This window comes from Pteropus medius, unplaced genomic scaffold (assembly GCF_902729225.1).
Source record: "Pteropus medius unplaced genomic scaffold, Ma_sr-lr_union100, whole genome shotgun sequence".
Classification (NCBI taxonomy): Eukaryota; Metazoa; Chordata; class Mammalia; order Chiroptera; family Pteropodidae; genus Pteropus; species Pteropus medius.
Genome location: NW_024348304.1, coordinates 1,097,360 through 1,118,103, shown reverse-complemented (window position 1 = coordinate 1,118,103; position 20,744 = coordinate 1,097,360). Strand labels below are relative to the sequence as shown.

Here is a 20,744-nt window from a genome sequence, read left to right as displayed (position 1 = left end):
ATAAAAACTCAAGTGTGGGAACACACACAAAGAATAAATGTGATTAGTCATGTCCATCAAGTTCTCAAAGAAACAGTATCTTTGTGTATTCACACAATCTTGCCCAGTATACACAACTGTATTTACAGTGCACATTTTACTATTTGCTAATGCAAACAGCATAGTAAAGTTGTAAATTCCACTCTATACCTGTTGAGATTGCTGACACCAATATAAAAATTCTCTTTACTAACTGAAATTTGTCACAGTTTGTCCTTCATTTACTATACTTAAGGCAGCTTTTAAAGCAATTTCTTCATTCTTCCTATAATGTTTATGACTATTTTTAAAAGTATTCACTTAATATCTCATGGCATATTATAATTAAACAGGCTTTGGAAAGTAATTATTAACTTATTATCTTTAGGAAGCACAAATTCTGAGGAAGCAAAGTCATGAAGCAATGTAACTCGAATGACGACACGCTTTCTCCACGTCGTCCCAAAAGCATATACTTTCAACAACTGGTAAAGAGAAATCAATCAGCCTCTTGGCAAAACCCTTCGAGGTAATTTACACCAGAAATATAAAAGAATGTATATTTCATAATATGAGTCTGAGTCACCATGTCACTGAAAATACTGTGGTCTTTTTCTCTCTATAAAAGCTGAAGGGCCTTTTAAAAAAATTAAATTGAAGTAGTTATAACACTTTCTTATAGTTTTATTCAACATCGTCATAATTGAAAAATATTTTTTAAACTTGAGAATATTCCTCCTTACATAATTTACTTACAAGTAAAATTTAGCAGAAAATTAAGTTTCTCAAAAACTAAAATAGTAATTTTATATTCTTCCTTTAAATCACTTGTCAAAATGAAGCCTCAAACATTAGGTTTTGATTTAATATTACATTATACATGCAAATACGAAAGCAGTTCACACCCTGTAAATTTTGCCTGTAAATTCTTTGTACTTTGGAACATCTAGAAGCTCATTTTCCAGTCTCAAAGAGCCAGACAACCTAATTGTCTGCTATCGGACTGTGGGCCAGTTTGTTATAGAAATGACCACACGCTGTTGGTGTTTTCACATGAATGCAGAGCTGGAGCTGAACTCGGCCTCCCCGCGTTATTGCATTAGTAAAGGCGGACACTGTAAGTCGACTCCGCGGTCAGAATGAATGTCTGTTCCTTTTCGTCCGCCCGTCCAATCACTCCTGCACTCATCGATATTTAACAAATGCCTAAGATACTTTTTCTAGCATTCAGCACTTTCCATGGCTTTTCTTTTTGCCATGCTGCCATGCCTTTCCAATCTGATTCCCAGAGGCTTTACTTTTTAAACACTGAAAACACCGTAACTCCCAGCTGCCTACGGAAAACAGGTCCGACCACAGGCTCCGAGGTCTGACACGCATGGCTTTCCTCACTGCGGCTCCACCTGATAGCACGTCAGATCTCACTCGAATATCTACTCGCCATTCCCTAAACGCCACCTCCAGTTTACCGATGTTTTCCCTCTGCTTGAACTAGTCTCTTGCTACATAATGGTCCACACCCGAGCTGCTCACACACTTCATAACGAATCTCAGATTGCACCTCCTGTGTGAGTCTCCTCCATCCAAATCAGAAACAACCTCTCTCTGAGCAACCTTTCATGGCCTTTTATTTCGAAGTCTCTCGTGTCGTAGATCACTTGCTACTTCATGACAGAATCATCGGCACGTGCTTTGTCTCCCTCTTCCACAGTGAGAGGGAGCCTGGATTCTGGCATTTTCGTCTTTGCATACCAGTCACTGCTCTGTGCCAGGTGCTGTATTAAGCACTGTAGTTACAGCTGTGCACAAAACAGACATAGTCTTTATATACCGATTCATGAGCATAAAGGCGTATAAATAAGCAAGACCAATGAAGTACGATCTCTAAAGTGTAAGATGCCACTGAAGGCACCTAGGCACATACCTGACCCAGGTGCGTAGGTTAGTAGAGATTTTCTGGAGGAAGAAGCGAATGTAAGCCAAGAGGCTGGGTAGATGAGGAAGTTAAGCTTGCAGAGAGGCTGAGAAGTGAGAATAAGGGCGACCCGGACATCGGGAGCACACGTGTCACGGGCTGACGCGGGGAGAGCCTGGCGTGGTGAGGGACTCAAAGATGTTAGAGGAGCTGGGATGCTGAGGGTTAGGACCATGGACGAAGCCAGAGGACGAGCAGCGGTCAGATTACGCGCTATGGCAAACTACCTTGAAGAAGGGGGACTTCGTCCCACAAGTAATTGGAGCGATCGGTGTGTCGAACCAGGGGCGCGATCAGATTCGTATTTGTCAAGTTCACTCAACCTTCAGGGTAGAAGATGGATTGTCTGGAGGGAGAGGGACAAGGTAGAAGGCCAAGGCAGAAACACTGGTGAGACGTCGGGGTGGCTTTAACCACAGTCGTGGGGAGAGCTCGGAGAGGAGGCGCCACATTCAGAAGCTTTGTAGTGGGTAGAATTAGGCGGACTCTGTTTGACTGAACACACAGAATGAGATTGGAACAATCCAGGGAAAAAAACTCTGGTTTCTGACTTGGGAAACTTGACAAATGGAACTGTCTTTCAGTGAGATAAGGAGCAAAAAAGTAGGCAGCACATGTGAGTGAAGGGAGAAAATGTGATGCGTTTGTCCTGGGACACGCTGTACTTACGGACCATCAAAGCAGGAAGGTCTTCGGACAGTATTATGTAGACATAAAGCTCAGAAGGGAAGTCCGGGCGGGGGGCAAAACAAAGGTCGGAGTCACCAGCCTAATGGCATCTGAAGCTGTGGATTGGATGATCATTCAGGGAAAGGATAGACTTGGCCTCGGAGAAGGCCAAGGACAGAACACTGAGCGAAGTCCACATTTTATGTGATGGGTCGACACAGAGGAGGAAATTCAGAAACATAACATGTCACAGAAGTTCAAGGGAAGAGGCACTTGAAAGAGTGGTCCATAGTTGTAGATAATGTAAACAGGCCAATAAAGAAAGGTCTAAGGGGTCTCCATTGGACTTAGCAACCAGAGGGACATTGCTGTCCCTGCGGGAACAGTTTTACTTGAGTGATGGGGATGGAAACCAGAGCACATAGGGTTTGAAGTGAGCGGGAGCTGTGGACGTGGCGACAGCCTGTGTAGAAATCCCTTTCAAGGAGTTTGACTGTTAAAGCGGGTGGAGGGATAGAATGTATCAGGTTGAAAAGAAGGCTCCAGGAGAGACCGAAGCATGTTATGTGCCGACAGGGAAACGCCAGGACGGAAGGGGAGGCCAGGAGCCAGTGGCGGGGGAGCCAGAACGGGGAAGGGGCGTGCGGCCCAGTGCGTGGGGGCGCTGTGGTCTTCCCGGCGGAGGGAGGGCCGCGGTCCAGATGGTCGCAGGTTGCGTAATGGGAGATAGCGTGATAAGAGCTGTATATCCCATGAGTTTAAACTCAGCCTGTGTATGTACCTACACATTATAGCATTTATACTGAAGAACTAATTTATCATAGGTTATAATGAACTACAGGAGAAATTACTTTATTTTGTGCTGGACAATTTCAGTCATTCGAAATTGAAGTAAATCCTTCAGCTAAGTTTATAGATTCCCATCGAATGTAACATTTTTAACTGTCCAAACGGCTGACTGCGTAAAATCAATAACCAGCAGAGTGCTTCACTCCTAGAAGGTGCTCGGCATCTGCTGGCAGTTATCTGGACCCAAAGGGTCACCTTATTCCATTCTCACCGCACAGAAGAGGATAAAGAAGTCCCGAGAGGTCGGCCTCATTGCTCAGGTCACCGCAGCACGCAGAGGCGAGCCTGCGTCACAGTAACCCACCTGCCCCCCGTCCTACCTTCCCGCCCCCGCTCCTCCATCGCGCTGTGTTGTCACTGGCCACCCTCATGTCCCTTCATTCATGCTGTTGACCACTCTCACTCTCGCCCTGGCTCAGAATTTCTAAATCTTGCCACGTCGAGACCCATGTTGTCTAGCTAGGACTGTAAAACAAGTTTTTAATGAAATCTTATCGGGAACGCAAAACAGATAAAAATCAATGGATGAGGTTTTTCAGGCAATTTAAATCTCCACTGTTTGTAGAACCCTGAAGCCCTTTCGAGGGTCCAGACTGTCTAGGGAGCAGAGGCAGAGAAACGCTCTAGGTGAGGGCGGTGGACGTTTTGTAGCAGCTCTGGATTCTGCCATTCCCCTGGATTTGGGGAGCCGGCTGACGTGGCAGAGCAGTAATTCGGCAATCTCGTGTCTTAATGGTGTTTTGTTGTTGTTGTTGTCGTTGTGTTTTGACCACAATCAAGCACTAAAAATTTACTACAAATATATAACATAACTCGGAGCTCAGCCAAGACAGCATAATAGAAAACTGGGAGGGAGGGGACGTGCTTTCTTCTCTGTCACCTTACAAGCATTCGTTCAGCAACGTTTTACGTTTTTATTTGTCGTTTTGTACTATTTTCCCTGTGGGGCTTTGGTGACCAGCACCTCCGCTCGTGTTCCTGCAACGCAGAGGCCCGACCCAGGCTAGCCAAACACGAATTATTTTTATTGATACGGTTTATGTTCCAGGTGCTGTCTAGTCATTAAAACATTCACACATCCCCTCTGCAATGCTTTAATTTCCTCCCATTCATGGATACAAGTCTACCGCATATTTCAGGTTCCTAGGGATTCCTCAATGCCTATTCCACATCTCGGCTCGGCTCTCTCATGAAGCCATGTCTAGCTCATCTGAAGGAGGCTGAGACCGCCTTCTTTTTGGAGCCATTGGGGCATTTTGCTCACACTTCTCGTCTAAGTTCGTCAGTTGTACAGTGTGCACAGGACTTGTCTTCTCTCGGCCCCACCATTCGCTCCCCTCTACACCTCACAAGGCACAGTTCTGTTTTTGACATAGTTGCTCTATTATTGACCTATCTCTCCACTGCACCAAGTAGCCCGGTGCCTTGTAAAAGGAATGGGCTTTAGCAAAGACAAATCGTAGCCTTATAATTTTTTTAAACCTAATATGTCGGTTATGTATCCTTTCTGCATATCAGCATTTCGGCATCTGCAAAATGGGGAGGACGCCTATTTATAATATTTTGGTTGAGACTGTGAATAAAGTATATAAGGTCCCAAGCCCTGGACTAGTAGAGGAGAGCTATTATGACATAATACCTCATTTAACTCATGCAGTATGCGGCTTGGGTCTGCACGTTACTGTGGCTGCAGAGAGAGGCTTCTACCAGGTATAGACACCTGCAGCAGCGGGTGCGTGGCCCAGAGTTTGGCCTGTAGATTGTCTTATAAAGGCAGGTTTTTCTTCCTGCCCATTGCGTTTTGTGGTCCTGAGCGCACGTGGAGCAGTGTGGGGAGATGGAAAGAACTCGGAGCAAGGAACCCTTGCCGTCCCCTAAGCTCTGACCGGCTGGTGCCGGCGGGGAAGGCAGACCTTGGCATCCTCTGTCGGCGCACGACAAAACGTGAGCGGTCCTGCCCCCGGCCTCGCACAGAGAATTATGGAAGCGGTGAGAGCCATTTGGAAGCTGTAAGGGGCCATACAAATATGAATTAAATAGGTGGTTGTTTCATTTTTATTTTGAATATGTAATATAAAAACTTTGTACAAAATTCGAAAAATACGAATGGGTGTACAGTGAAAGGCAGGCCCTTCCCCCACTGCTGTGCTCGACACTCAGGTTCCCAGCTAGCGGCAGTGGACGTTATCATTTTTGGTTTATCCTCCCATAGATATGCAGATATTTATATGCGGCCTGTTACGTAACTTCCTATAAAACTCTCCAACGGCCCCCGCACCTTCCTCTAGCCTAAGGTTCCACTTAACACCTTGAAAGCCAGCAACACCCAGGTCCGACACCTATAGTTGGCCTCCTTGCACTGTTCACTGCATTTACGATTAAGAGACCTTCAGCCGCTGAGAGAGATTCCGAAAAAGTCTCGAGTCTGAAAAAAACCATCATTCTCAGCACAATCTCCCAGGGAACAGAGTCCACGGAAGGCCAAAGCTGTGACATCTTCTGCTCAGAACCATAACAGATGAATGGTCCCTGTTCTCACACGTTCCAGCCAAAGCTGCATTCAGTGACAATCAGAGGCTTGGCTCTCCCTTTCTCCACGCCCTTGCTCGACTCAGGGGCATAGAAAACGATTTGGGGTTTTGCTTGAAACAAGTACATTAGGAACAATCTTAATCTTTGGCTGACTTATATGTGTGATATTTACAACCTATTATATTCCCAAGGTTATTGTACAGACTAACTAAAAATGTCAATATTATAAAGCTCTTCTCAATCTTTAGGTGAAAAGTCTACATTATGTGAAGTATATCGTTGTAATATTAGTCTCTCTAATATTGAATAAAGCCAATGGAAAATTTTGAATTTATTTTCAAACAAGAAACATGTACCAGTCAGGGTCCAATCGGAAGAGAGAAACCACGTCTGTTCTTTAGACGGAGAGAGCCTCCTATGGAAGAAGCGAAAAGGGCACACTGAGGGCGGAGGGGACAGAGAGGTCTCCGAGAGGGAGCACTGGGCAGGCCGCGGCCCCCTGGGCACAGAGAAGGGGCAGCGGTACCCAAACCGAGGAGCCTGGACTTAGAAGTGTGGAGCTCAGTGCGGCAGAAACTCTGTCTTTGAGGATGAGACACAGTTAGGCTCATGCTGCCGTGTCTAAGCTGCAACAGAGGATCCCATGGACCTCTGAGGCGGGACGCCGGTGTCCCTGAGGGGGTGTGATGAGGCTGGCTCTACAGGCAGGGAAAAGACGACCTGGAATCAACTGCTGTTACTGCAGAAACTGCCGCAGCCTGTGAAGAAGCAGCGCTGGGCAGGGCGGTGGGCTCAGGACGCGAGAGCGGCCGTGGGGGAAAAGGCAGCTCTGAGGAAGAAAGCGCTCCTGTCCCTCCTCCAACCTTGCACCCCCCGCCCCCCATTATGCCCACTGGCAGAGCCCGACCCAGAGCTGCTGGCAAAGCAGACATGTGTTCCGTGGGGTCCCGGCCTGAACACCACAAAGCAGAGAAGCACCAAATAGAGGGAAAAGAGCACACCGGGCCCAGAAGGTTACATGGATATAACATGCATAACATACATATTTATATATGCAAAAGGAACCTCTTACTTGCTTAGACTTCGTAAAAAGTGTGATTGTCAGACCTTAGCAAAACCTGTGAACTTTCTACTACTTCTTAAACACTGGTCAACAGAGTTTATAAATTATTCTCTTCGGTACTTTTGAGATAACAGTAACAGACTAGAAGTGTTCCATAAAACAATTACTCTTCGTTAGGAGTTAAGTGGACTATAAATCCTTTCTCCATCTTCACTCTGAAGAAGAACTATCCTTCCACCTTAAATGAATTTTTGTCTCTTGAGGTGCGTGAATTAGGTATTTCACCCACTGAGAGATGCCATGTAAAAATAAGACATTTTGTGTTTACTTTAGGTTAAAATAAATTTAGACTTTAATTTGCTTTTTTCCATTCATATTATAAAAATGATTTTTCTAGGTCACGTGAACAAAGATAGTGCAAGAAACTGGCAACAGACCTGGAGGCGTGTGCACGTGAGTGTGCGCCCTCGCGTCAGGCGGGATCTGTGAGAAGCGGCTTCCCAAGATACAAGTGAGAGTTCGAATAACAGTGTCCATATGTTCCGTTCCTCTTCTGCCTGACCTTGGTCCATAAACTCAGCCCCAAACACATCATATCTTCAAAAGAACATGACAATGGCATCCCAAATTAACACCATCTCCTTTGGATTATGTTGATGACTCTCGAGTTGTTGCGCCTGTTATTATGAGTTGAGGTGGATTAAAATGGCCACAGATTCTTCTCCGTTCACCCCATCCAGAAGTGGAGTCCAGTCCCCTCTGCACCTCTTGAATCTGCGCTGGTTTTTGAGTTGCTTTGATCAACGGAATGAGGCAGAAGTGACAGAGTGCGACTCCCGTGCACTCTGACCTCAAGGGGCCATTTCCTCCCCTCGGCCCCCTTTCTCCCAGGCCTCAGGCCCACTGCCCACTGCTCTGCTACAGTCCCTGCCTCGGGAGGATCCGTCAGGAGCTTCCCACCCCTCCGGATCAGACGAGGCCCCTCCTGTCGTCCCCATGGCCTGGGACTCACTCGCTTCCTGCGCATGCAAAGCAGCGGTGACATGAGATATTATCTTAGGTGGTTCCATGGCAAATATTTTATTTATTTTAATGTGGATGAGGGAAAAAACATAACCAGCACATGAAACAGATATTACTGTTTAGGTTGTTAATTTCCTTTTTAAATAAGCTATTTTCAAACAGAAGGTCTACGGTTTAAACAAATCAAGTAAGTAACCATATAGGCTGTGTTTAGATTTGGAAAACTTTGGGGAAATTTTGCTTTAAGGCATATTGGCTCAAATCCCACTTGGTGCCTATACACAATCCAATTCGCTTTCCCTCCTTTTGCCAAGAGGACCCCTCTACCTTCAAGATCTTTCCTGACTCAGCTTTCTGTCTTCTTTCCTTTCACTCAAATTGCCCATGAAAATCAAGCGACTCTCTGAAGCTTTCCTAACCGGTAGCGAGATGGAAGTTCCTGACATACGCTACTCTGCCCTGGCACTAAGTGTCATTGTTCCCACTCCTCGCTGTTTCCTCACCACATAAACACTGACGACGATGTTAGCTCTAGATTTGGTGCCAAGTCATCGCTTTTCTCTAAGATGCCCCGACTCCCATTTTCCTGCTTCTTCACTTCTCACATCCTCCACCTCCGTGCCCTCTGCTGACCATCCTTAACCCGAATCATCGGACTTCGTCTCTTCATTAGTCTCTCTCGTAAGCTGTTAACCACGATCTCTTCTTCTCGTCACCCTTCTTCCTCATGATCCTTGTCTCCCATCGTCGTTATTCTTCGTTTTATTGCGTTTCTTCCCTTACATGTCTCCTGCTGGACTTGCCTTGAAACACAGAGGAAGAGGAGGTAGGAGGCTTGTAAGTCTCTTCGCTCATGTAAAGATGAGAGTCAAATATTTTAGCACTTTTGAAGTCCTTTCTGCACTTGAATACTGTTTGGTTTGTATCATTTATTCCCTTAAGAACATTCTCACTTAAATTACCAAAATTCTGGTCTAGAATTGATTCGATAAAGATTACCTTTAGTTCTTGAATGAGACTCTGTGTTTAACACAAATTACATATTCCTCATAGGTCGGTATGCAAGTTCCCACATAGATAAGGTCTTTGAAAAGTCCTTTCAAAATCATAACGATTATCCTATGTTTTGACAGATGTACAAATGAGTTCTTTGGAGTTTAGTGTTTCAAATGACCTCTGAGTTTCTAACCTATTTGAATTTTCATGATGTTATTCTCTTGTAATTGCAAAAAACGTCCAACCCCTAAATTTGCACTTTGTTTACAATAGGGATTCTCTTGGATTTTGACTGAGTAGTTAAGGTTTGGAAATTGGAAGTGATAGAGTATCACTATGATTATCACATTAATAAAAACTCATGGACTTAGAAATACAGAGAGCTCCAGATGAAATATTAGAAAGACAAAAGAGAAAATTCAGGGTTCTATACTGTTTATATTTTATAGAGGAAAAATGTCACATAAGGATTAATCTGAAGGAATAAAGAGGATTTAGACTAGATAATCTTAATTTATATTAGCAAACATCAATTTCTTCCTTTATAATACCAAGAGTTTTAAGAGTCACATTACGCTCTCTTGGAACGAAAGCTGTTTCCCCAAAATAATTTCAGTGATTCTATTACAATCTATTATCCAGAAAAAAAATGGCTTTCTTTCTTTTAAGTGACCCAAAATCGGGCAACTTTTTCCTTCAACAGAGTATAATGAAAGTTGAAAAGTTATACTCAGAAAATAAGAACAGCCTCTGCTTCTCATTACCTTACACACACAGATTTTGAATTTTATATGGTAGTGATTCATATTTGATCAAGTTTAATAACAGAATCTGATTTGGCACAATGAAGTAAATATTAATACATTTCTTTCCTAGATGTGGTATTTAAAAGTAGAAATGAGACAAAATCCAGTATTAACTAGTCTAAACCTATAAGGAATTTAATGTATTTGAGTCTTATAATACACACTGAGAAGCTTAATAGAATTTTTAAATAATGCTATTCTATTCAAGAAAAGTTTTATTTTCTCAAAAGGAAATTTTTTATATGTCCAACTAGTAGGAAATAGTTAAAAATGGATGCTGATAAGGCTGGACTCGGCTGATTCTTGAATTCCTTAGTTGATTCCCTACATCTGTGAGGAACTACCATGGCCCTACTTGAAAAGGTAAGGAGAGAGTGTCACAGCAAGAAGCACTGCCTGGGTTCACATTTCTTCTTGGCAAGAAATGCAACAAGTCCCGACAGCCCACCGAGCCCATCTCTAAAATGGGAACCACAGCCACACCTCCTGAGGATGGCTCTCGTTGGGGCTGGGGCGCAGTAACGGCAGCAGGCTCATGGAAATCACTCAGTCAATGACAGAGACAAACAGTCAAGTGGTTAATATGCGTGGTTGGCCTTTTTTTTAGTAATTGAGCTCCAGGGTTAATAAGTTCCTTGTAATAGAAACATGGAAAATGGTTAAATCTAAAATCTACATAATCATGTTTCTACTTTTTCTGCTAGTTTAACATTTTTAGGGAGAGATCTATACTGTGTCAATAAGATGGAGTCAAACAGTTTTCCAGTAAAGGACTCAGGCAGCTAAATCGGTTTGGACTATTCTACCTCCTGGTTCAATCTTCCGGACTTGGGACCTCAGAGGTTTGCAGCTACAATGGATGAATTAGTACTCTTTTGGGAAAACAGTATGTGTGGGTACATTTGCTTTTACAGAGTGCCAACAAGGAGCCTCCAAATTAAATTCCATGGTAAAATACCCTTTTAAAAATTATCCATTAATATAATAGCACCAAAAAAAAAAAGAGAAAAATGAATCCATGAAAATGCTTGAGAGAGAGGTTATATCAAGACAGCCTAGACAGTTGGTTAAGAGCAGAAGCTTTGGATCAGAGAGAATATGGTTCAGACCCCAGCCCGGCCACTTGTGTCCCTAAACCTGTTTTCTCATCTGTAAAATGTGGGAAATTATATCTTTTTCACTGGAAGTTTTAAGGAGTAAACTAGATAAAATTTGTAAAGGGAAGAGTATTAGATATATAGTACATTTTTCCAAGCATGAAATCATTCATTTTGGTCACGCTCATGAGGGGGTTCTGAATGATTCCATTCGTTTTATATTTTCACTCGCAAATGGTTTTCTGATTGGTAGGGGGTCCACATTTTGTGCACTGTAAGGCGTATTGAACTCAGAGAGTTCGTTATTTAGTGCCCATTTATATATCAGGCACTTTACATATTCGACACAGTTTAATTTTGACAATAACCCTATTAGGGAAATTTTATCATCCCCATTTTACGGATGAGAAAACAGAGCATCAGAGGAAATAAATAACTTTCCAAGTTCACACAGTCCCAAAGTAAGTGGCACTGTAGGAAACGGTGCCCAAGACTTCTGACACAGAAGCCTGTGTTCTTTCCACTCTATCTGATGCACATTTAAAATATAACCAGGCTTTGTGTTTGTGTGGCCTTAAGGCAGTATGATATCACTGTAACTATCAGGCACTTGGGCCAAAATGCCTGCATGAAAGAGTTTTCTTCTTAGCTGTGCCTAAACGAGCCATGGGATGTAGAAAATAAAGTGATTCTTAAATGATCCCCAACTATAGGAACATATTAATCACACAGTCCTAACTCCCTGTTGTACCTAAGACTACATCCCGCCCCTGTTCCTTTCGGCCTTTTTTTATACTCTAGACTGGTCCAGTATTTTTCTCGTCTTTTTATTTTTGTGTGCGCACAGCTTCGGTGGCCTCACGACACTGCTGCTAGCCGTGGCTTGCACTGACTGCCATCACATGTAATTGGCATGCTGCAGAGGACTGAAAACAGCAGTCTGTGCTGATGTGGTCAACCGGCCTGGACCAAATAGTGGTAGATACCTCAGGCTGAGACTCGAAGCCATCAGTGGATTTCCTCTTCTAGAATATAAGAGGCTCTCAGAATACGTTTTCTGGATGTATCTAAAAATATTCCATCACATAACTGATAAAATGTTATATATCAATTAGGAGAAACGTTCACAGGAGATGCAATGAATGAACAGATATATGCTGCGTAGTGAAATAGGGGATTTTATGTAAGAGGAACCCATTTACTATAACCAAAAGAATCCCTCTTTTACAGACCAGGAGCATCCTTCTTAAGTGCGGCAAGAGGAACGAAGCCCAAACCTCTTCTCCTACGCGGTCACTCCAAACCGCCCGCCCGCGTACCCAATTTCTTTCTGTACGCCGATCCCTCTAGCGGACCCCTCCCAGCCGACTGCTCCAGTCTCTGCCCCTAATGCACCTGGCGTTTCCCTCCTCCCGACCTTTCCCAGTATCGTTTCTGTGGCTTTGACGTTCTCACTCTCTCTTCTCCATCAATTCAAACCTTTTCCAACGGCGAAAAAGTTCTACTCTATAATGTTTACTACTCCCTTGGATGTTATTACTTGGTGTCTGATGTTGTGACCAATATTCGAAAGCCAACGAACTTGTCACTATTGTGCCACGTGTTCTCTGAGGGCAGGGGCCACATGTGTCTTTTTAATAACACATCCTCAGGCTCTGGAAGGTAATAGGCACTCAATAAATACGTACTGAATGTCTAAAGGAAGGAAAGAAAATATATCTGAACTCGTCTTTCAGACTTTTCCTGAGCAAACATTATACGCTAGACTTTTGTATGTCTTTAGCACTGAGCTCAGTACCTTGAACAAAGTAAGAATAAAAACTGTTTTTGTTTTTTTCGATGTACTAATCCTTGGGAAGCTACACAATTTTTTCAGGTTTTTAATAAAATTTTAATCATTTTTTTCAATCCAGTAATATTCTTGTAAGAGAATGGTAATTCTGATTTAAATGAAATATATTTAAATGTACTATAATGCTTTTACTTCCTTTGCCTTTGAGGTTAAATTTGTAAACTGCTCTTTAAATCCAAGGTCTTTGAGTTTAGTTCCTATGTTTTCTTCTATTTTATTGTGTCGGGTCTTATATTCAGGTCCTTAACCCTGGGAGAGGGTTGGGGGGAGATAGTTGGAGTAAAAGGGGCCAAATATATGGTGATAGAAAGAAATCTAACTATGGGAGATGAACACACGATATAAATATATATGCTTTACTGTTAAAATGTACAGCTAAAACTTACCGATTTTGTTAACCAATGTCACCATTAAAAAATAATCAATTAAAGTAATAAGATAATAAATAAAAACAAAAATGATAAAATAAATGTACTATAATGACTTTAAAATATCCTACTCTACTTCTCCAACAAACTAAAACTCAAAGAAAATACGTTGGTCTTATCCACACCTTTAAAATTAAGGCAAATTTCTATAGTTATGTTTTTCGTAACATTCTCTGAATGCGTCATAGTCTGTGCTGCTCCTTCTTCCTTCAAACGCTGACTCCACACCCCCACCTTTAACCCAAGATGACTGACCCATCCTTTGGGCCTCTGTTTAGACGTTACTTTCTCCGAGAATCTTCCTTGATGCCCCACTTCCACCCTTACCATGGACGTGCACAGCCCCCCATTATTCCCTTATCAAGCCGTATGGCAATTACCTAATTCTCCACCAAATACAGATTCCGAAGAGCAACGGCCCTCCCTGTTTATTCTTTTACTCCCAACAGCGATAGTGCCTGGCATAAAGTTGGTGCTCAACAAATATTTACTAAGTGAATAAATTTCCTCAGAAAGTATGAAAGGTGAGTAAGGCCTATTGTTAACACTGGTTCAGTACGTAAGAGTCATCATTTTAGAAGTAACCGTTCATTTCGAAGGGACCTTAGAGAACTACTTCAAGAACTGTGCATCAACCTCTGCCATGGAGAGGGTGGGGACGGGAAGGGATTGAAACTGAGCTCACAGACGAAAGGACGCCCAGTACTGATTCGGCCCTGTGCCCAGGGGTGCGATACTGTCTTAGACAAGCTTCAGGATGCGCATGACGGTTTCCACCAGTTCCTTCGTCCTGGTCCCCAGAGGACAGATGTAGAACGCAACACTATAGTTAAGTCTATGTATAGAAGTGTCTGTTTCATGTGTGGGAAATGAGAGCTATAGAGTACAAATACACTTGAGCAGGCAGCCAATCTACAGGCAGAACACGATGCTAGGCCTTTGATGATCTTCCGATCTCGTTTCGGATTGAGCCTATTCGACATGACAGTGGTTCTTGGGAACCCTTTACAATCTTAAAATCCTTGAGGATCCTGAGAAGCTTTTGTTTATTTGGGCTATTTCTATCAGTATCCATCGTATTAGGAATTAAAACAGAAATTTTAAAAAGATTATGAATTGATTTAAAAATAACTATAGATCTACTATATGTTAACATAAATATTTTTTCTGTTAATAACTATATTTTCCAAAGAAAGCGATTTAGTGAGAAATGTCACAATGTTTTACCTTTTTGCAAGTCTCTTCGATACGTGGCTCAGTGGAAGACAGCTGGACTCTCCTGCCACTCCTGTTCCAATCTGCTGCAATGTTGTTTTGCTTGAAGTAGGTCAGGAATGTCTGGATTCACACAGATACACAGCTGGAAAATGGAGTAGCATTCCAATAATCTTTTCAAGTAATTCTGGATATTCTACTCTGATGGCTACGCCCAAACTCAACAAGTGCTGGTTTCTTAAACCTCATCGCTGCGATGCGGAACAGGAAACCACATCAGTTAACTTTCACACTCCATTGTGTGCAAATCCATTGGTCTATCTTGCACTTTGAGTGCATCTTTAACTCAGGCGAAACACCCCGTATTTTCGTTCATTCGGAAAATACTGGTTCACTGAGTTATGCGGATATTCCAAATGTCAATACATTTTGTCATAAACATCAAAAAGCCACATTAATCAAAAAGATCACCATCTTATTAGCAAAGACTAAGTATTGGGAAGCTGTCAAGCTCATGGTGGCAAATACAAGTTTTCTAAATAATATATTTACTTGAAAGCTCAAATTTTTCATTGCAAGTAAATACTGCCAGTTGTTTACCTTGAAGTGACAGGCTTACTTAATTGGTTTGAAAAAGATGTTCGTCAAATAACCAGGTGTGAATAACCAAAGTTTGTCGGTTGTTTTTTCACGTAAACCTACGCTGCGTGAACAAAGCAAACAGTGTGGCTCACGACTCAATTGCACGGCCGTCTGGACCTGAGAACCTGGCACAGAGCGGGGGCTCCGCGTGCGCCTCCCCTTTCACCACACGGAACAGGCAAAGGGCGGAAGGCTGGGGCGCAGCAGATGCACGCTTTTTCCTGCCTCCCCAGAGACGGGCTTCAGTGACACGGACGTCCTCAGCAGTGGAGATTCCAGCAGCCGCTGGCACGGTCCGACACCACCGCCTCGCTTCACGCTCAAGTGCGAGCAGGTTTCCCACCACTGTTTTTGTACTATTAGAGCAAATGTCGATACAGTAGAAAAGGCAAACCGCCACCTTAGAATGCATAGGATACTAGCTCTGGCCTTGCGGAGGATCCTGAAAGGGTCTCATGAGCCCTACAAGGGGTCTAGGGGTCTAGGATAATACCCTGAGGACAGCTGTCTAAGACCAAGGCTCGAACCAGGAACTTCTCTTAAATAGATTTAAATTACACTCTTAATTTTAAAATAGTTTTTACTTTTCTTTTTTCACAGCTGACTGAATATTTATGCATTTCATAGTTTAAAAGTAAATTCAGATATAAATAGTCAAATCTCTGCCAAACACTTGAATATGGTATACTACCTAATCCTCACAAAACATCTGTACGTCAGCTATAATTTGTTCCATTTTTATACTTGATAAAACACTGAAGCTCAGTGAGGTTAACCTATTTATCTCACAGCAAATAATTATCAGTCTAGAATTAAATGCAAGTCTGTCTGACTAAATAATGCATGTTCTATTCGATATGGCATGTTGCCCAAGTTTCTCAAAACACACTGAAGATATTTACATATATAAATATAAATATACACAATACCATTGGTTTCACCAATGGCATTTTTTTTTTTTGCAAAGACGGGTACATCGATACATGCAAATCCTGATGTACAAAACAGGGCTATTTTTAGGAACTTTCATAAAAACATATCCTTCGCGGAGTTCTTATAGAACTTTTCCCACGGATCTGGTCCACCGTTAATTGGCTGCAATAACAAGTCATCTTAATGCCTTTTGGGGTCAGCTCCTTCCTAGCGGCAGTGTTAAAACACTGTCTGAACCCCTGGGCTATCAGAGCTCCCCCCAAGCCTGTGAGATCCACAGGGCGCTGACGCCCCCAGTGCGCGGAGCGGAGGACGGACCCCCGAGAACCTCCTCGTTCTCTGGCCGCCATCTTTCCTTCACAGGCTCTGCCTCCTCCACGGCTCCAGCCCCAGCACGCGGCCGACTTCTGATGGGGCTCCCCACTTGCACCTGCTCTCGCAGGGACTCTCCTTCCAGCTGCCTACATGACGCTGCGCTCAGACGTCCCACGTGCACACCCAACTCAACAGACCTCAGGACGTCCCGAAGCCACTCCTGTGCTGTTTCTCTCGGCAAGGGTGCCGTCGCCTGCCTTCTTGCCCCGGCCAGAAACCCGGGGGTGGGTCTAGACCGCGGGCCCCGCCGTAAGCAGTCAGTCACCAGGTCCTGCCTGTTGTATTTCTTCGACATCTCTCTAGCTGTCCCAACCTCCCAACCGGCTCTCCGGCTGCCTTGGTTCAGCCCTAAGTTTTTCCTCTGGAAATTACCTCCTCACTGCTGTCTCTTCCCTATTTGTCTCCACACTCGCACCACACGTAACTTTCTAAAACTCCTATCCGATGACATCCGAACACCTTACAATCTGTCCTTGTTTAAAACCCCTAATAGTTTTCCAACCACGTACCACCTTCAGGAACCTTCCCGTTCTTTGCCCGTAGAGCCTGGTGTGGGCGGGCCTTGCTTAGTCAGCTGCAGTCCAGCAACACCTAACTTCGCTCCGTCCGGGGACTCGAGGTGCTTTTTGACCCTTTCCTAACCTTTTCGCTTGCTTCTCTGTGGAGTGGCCCTTTCTCTTCTCCATCCTTCGGGACTCTGCACAGGGGGCTGGCTGTTCCCTTTCCCATGCTCCCGCAAGACAGGTGAAAACATCTATTACAGCGTCAATCAACTTTTCATGGATGTCTCTATCTCCCCACCAGGCTGCCAGCTCCTTAAAGGTGAGCACGATGTCTTACCTTGAAATCTCAGGACCAAGACAGATGTGGTACACAGCAGGCACTTAATGAATGTTAATGAATGCCTGATGACCTGCTGTGGGTCATATCATAAGGGCAAGGAGTCACTTCTCCAGATCTTCTGGGCAAACATCCAGAAATCCCTTTGGCTTGCCTCATTGTCCCATCTGCAAAAAGTAAGTTTGCACAGTGATCTCAATGACCCCGTTAGCGTCTAGGAATTCTATGGCTTTTACAAAACAATCCTGTGGAGTATGAACAGTTTCATAAATTCACCTACTGTGGTATTCTCATCTAGGAGCCGCCAAGCTTCAGGAGCCGCAGCAGACGGCACTCTGTGACCAGATGTTTAACAAAAAGACCATAGTTTTAATACGATTTTGGTAGGGTTGATTTTCATCTTATTTATCTACATTTCACAGTGGCAATGAGAAGAGAGTAAGTATCTTTCATGTTTTCAGTACTGACACTATATCCTAAACTATATATTCTGAGAACTTAAAATTTGAGAGTCTAAAAACCACGTTTGTTGGAAAGTAGGTTCGCAGTTGCAAAAATGAGATCACTAAATCATTCGATCTTTTTTTTTTCTTCGGCTTTCCTATGCCTAGGCCAGGGTGCCAATTAGGTCACTTCTTACCATAATTACCAAGTCAGCCTTAATGGCTTCACACCCTCCGCTCCTCTCTCACTGGTCCTGTAGGGCCGCTTTTCAATGGTTAAAACCGGCAGTGCGGTGTGGCGGGCAGGCAGACGGGGACTGAGGGACACGGAGGCACAGAGTGCACGCTCTGCCTTGAGCCTCCAGCCTTCTCCAGTCAGCTTGTCTACCCTCCTTGCGCCCACATCAACCCGGAGAGCCCCTCATTGTGCGCCCGGGTCTCCCGGACGGGGTGACGGTCCCGCGAACGCATTCCCCTGGGTTTCGTGGCTTGGAGGGGGCTGCGATCTCCCTCCCTGGCTGGCGGGAGGTAAGGACAGCGGTGTGCCCCGCGACGCCGCCCGCGAGGGTGTGGGTGTGGGAGAGCGGAGCCGCGGGCCGTGTGTGTGTGAGTCTGTGAGTGTATGTGTCTACGAGTGAGTCTGTGTGTGTTTGTGTGTCTGAGTGTGTCTGTGTGATTGTGAGTGTGTGTGTGTGTATGCGTGTCTGTGTGAGTCTGTGTCTGTGATTTGGCAGGTGTATGGGGTCTGTGATTGTATGTGTGTCTGTGTGTGTCTGTGTCTAGTGTGTCTGTAATTGTGTGTGTGTGAGTCTGTGTGTCTATTAATTATCCCTGATGATTGTGGAAATTAATGTGTATAGAGTCTGTGATTGTGTGCGTATTATCTGTATGTGTGAGTCTGAGTATTATTGTGTCTGAGTAATGTCACAAAAAATTGTATGTGTCACATATGAATTGTGTGAAGGTAATGTATATGTGATGTCTGTGATTATGCGGAAATTAATGACTCTGTAGTGTGTATATTTTGAAAATTAATATGTCTGAGTATGTAACTCTGATTGTGTGTGAATTAATGTGATTGTGTGTAGTGTCTGTGAGAGTGTGTCTGTGAGAGTATGTCTGAAATTGTAGCCAGCCAAGAATGTGTCTCTGTATATAGAGTGTCTAATTAGCCAATGTGTCTGCTTGATTGTGTGTAAGGTAATATGCATGGCTGTGTATTGTGATTATCTATTAGAGTATGTGAGTGTGTCTGTAAAATTATGTCTGATTATGTCTATGCTTAGAGTATCTGGAAGTGTATCTGTAATTGTGTGTAGCAGTGTAATGTGTCTAGCCAGCGAGTGTATTGCACGCGCGCACTGCGCGTGGCTCGCAGTAGCCTGCCAGCGGCGGGACGGAGGGAGGGATGGAGCGGGGCGGGATGGCGGAGGGAGGGGAGGGCCGGGAGGCAGCGGGCAGCGGCGGGAGGGAGGGGCGCGCGGGCAGCGGCGGGCGGGGAGGGCTCCGGCTTCAGCGGTGACACTCGGGAGCCAGCGCACACTCTCTGCTCGGAGCCGCGAGAGAGCGGAGCGAGCGGAGCCGCCGCCGCCGCCGCCGCCGCCCGTGCGCCCCGCTCGCCGCGCCCGCCAGCCCCGCCGCGTCCCCCGCACGCGCCCGCCGCGTCCGAGGACCTCCCGCCGCGGCCCGCGCCACTCGGCGGCAACTTCACGGCCGCGCGCCGCAGCCTCGGCCGCCTCCGAAGTTCGCGGCGCCGCCCGCAAAGTTGGGGCGCCCGGCCGCCCGCGCCCGCCGTGGTCTGCGCCGCCCGCCGCGTCCCGCCGCCCCGGGGACGTGGACGTGAGGCCGCCGCGCCGCGGGCAGTGAGCGTCCTCTCTCCCGGGAAGAGCAGACAGGCTGTCCCCAAGGTGAGGTGCGCGGACAGCGCCCCGACGCCCGGCGCGTCCGCCCGCACCCGGGGCCGGCAGAGGGGGAGGCGCCGCCTCGCTCGGGTCCCCGCCGGCCGGGCGGCCGCTCCCGGGGCCGCGGGCGTGAGGGGCGTGCGCGGGGCTGCGCGGCGGTCCCGGCCGCCTCGCCAGGGGCAGCCCGCGCGCGGTGGGGAGAAGGGCCCGGCCGGACGCTCACCCGGCTCGCCCGCCGCGGGCTGCCGCCCCTCCGGTCCCGTCCCCGGCCTCCGCGCCCGCGCTCGGCGGCCGCAGCCCGTCCACGGGCCGGCGTCGCGCAGGGCGCGCGTGTGCGGCCGAAAGCGGTCCGGCCGGCGCGGGACGAAAAGGGGTCCGGCCGGCGCCGGGGGTGGGCGGCCCGGCGGGCGCGGGTTCCGGCCGCCGACCTCGAGCCGCGCGGCCCGAGCGCCGGGGTCCGGGGCGGCCTCGCCCGCCGCGCCGCGCCGCGCCGGCTCCTGGTTCGTCCCCCGCGCGGTGGCGAGCGGTGTTAGAGAAACTTCCTCCCTGATCGCGGAGCGGAGCGGGCTGGCCTGGGACGCGACCTGGTTTTGCCGGGAGAGCAGCGCAGCCGCCGGACGGAGCCGCGGGCGTCGCGCGCCAGCCGGGTCCGCGCGCGAGTCGGGCTTCGGTCTGGTCCGCGAACCTGCGGGACCCGGCTGGGAGCGCGGCCGACGCCCAGGAAGCTCGACGAGCGGTTCCAGGTCCCAGCTGTGCCCTCGCGGCACGTCGCCAGCTGCTGCTGCTGCTGCTTCGGGGTGCGGTTCGGTTTTCCCGTGCGCCCCCCGCGCCCCCGCGCCCGCTCCACGCGCTGGGCGCCGAGGCCTCCGCGCAGGGCGCGCGGTCCCTCGACCGGTCCCCTTCGGGGCGCTGTCCATCTCCTGCTCTGGGTACAAGGGGCTCCCTGAAACGAAGACCTTGAGCGGAAAATGAACCTGAGCAAATGTCTCTGGGTTCGATTCTTTTTTTTTTTTTGACAGAGTTCTTTGGTGCAACTTAGTTGGGTTGGTAAAATTTGTTTACTTCTCATCTTTCAATCCGGCTAATC

The 20,744-nt window shown here is 46.4% G+C and overlaps 1 long non-coding RNA gene across 2 annotated transcripts; it reads right to left on the bottom strand.

The window, feature by feature from the left end:
* Nucleotides 1–8,140: 8,140 nt before the first annotated feature.
* On the bottom strand, nt 8,141–19,913 carry LOC120616214 (uncharacterized). 2 transcript variants are annotated; one of them, XR_005656526.1, is made up of 5 exons: nt 17,954–18,275; nt 17,594–17,648; nt 17,314–17,480; nt 14,536–14,668; nt 8,141–8,932 (listed from the first exon to the last, which is right to left on the bottom strand). It is a non-coding gene; the product is annotated as an uncharacterized LOC120616214 (long non-coding RNA). The 2 variants fall into 2 exon arrangements; XR_005656527.1 differs by lacking the exons at nt 17,594–17,648; nt 17,954–18,275 and adding an exon at nt 19,881–19,913.
* Between the last annotated feature and the right edge of the window lie 831 nt (nt 19,914–20,744).